Here is an 820-nt window from a genome sequence, read left to right as displayed (position 1 = left end):
CCAGGAATGTTGGATGTCTTTAGTGGCTGGGTCTGATGAAATCACTTTGACTTGTGAAATTGAATTAAATAAGGAAGTTTAGCCTAAAGGCAGTGGGTCAAGGGAGTCGCACCCTATTTTGTTATTACAGCTCATGCTGCCTGAAGCAATGTGTACCTGCCTCTCTTCTCTAGGTGTGAGACAGGGTGTTTTCAATAGCACATAAACATCAAGTGCGCCTTGGGGGATACCATGAAGTAGTCAACAAGTTTAAAGTACTTTCAAAATAGAAATTAAATAAATTAAGTTCTTATGGTATCAGGCTTTTTTATGCCTTCTGACCTGCAGCACTGCAAGTCAATAGTAGCAAAACAGTATACTGAAATGTGGAAAACTGGCTGTAGTGCTAAACAAGGTTAAGAACAGCCAGCAGGGCTTCACCAAGGGCAAGTCCTGCCTGACTAACCTGGTGGCCTTCCATGATGGAGTGACTACATCAGTGGACACGGGAAGGGCTACAGATGTCATCTACCTAGACTTCTGTAAGGCCTTTGACACGGTCCCCCACAACATCCTTCTCTCTAAACTGGAGAGGTATGGATTTGATGGGTGGACTGTCTGGTGGGTGAGGAATTGGTTAGATGGTCGCATCCAGAGGGTGGTGGTCAACAGCTCAATGTCCAGATGGAGATCGGTGACGAGTGGTGTCCCGCAGGGCTCCTGTATTGGGACCGGTACTGTTTAATATCTTCGTCAATGACATAGACAGTGGGATCAAGCGCACCCTCAGCAAGTTTGCAGATGACACCAAACTGAGTGGTGCGGTCGAACACGCCGGAGG

Source organism: Pygoscelis adeliae, unplaced genomic scaffold, assembly GCF_000699105.1.
Source record: "Pygoscelis adeliae isolate BGI_AS28 unplaced genomic scaffold, ASM69910v1 Scaffold154, whole genome shotgun sequence".
NCBI lineage: Eukaryota > Metazoa > Chordata > Aves > Sphenisciformes > Spheniscidae > Pygoscelis > Pygoscelis adeliae.
Note: the sequence above shows the minus strand (reverse complement) of the source record.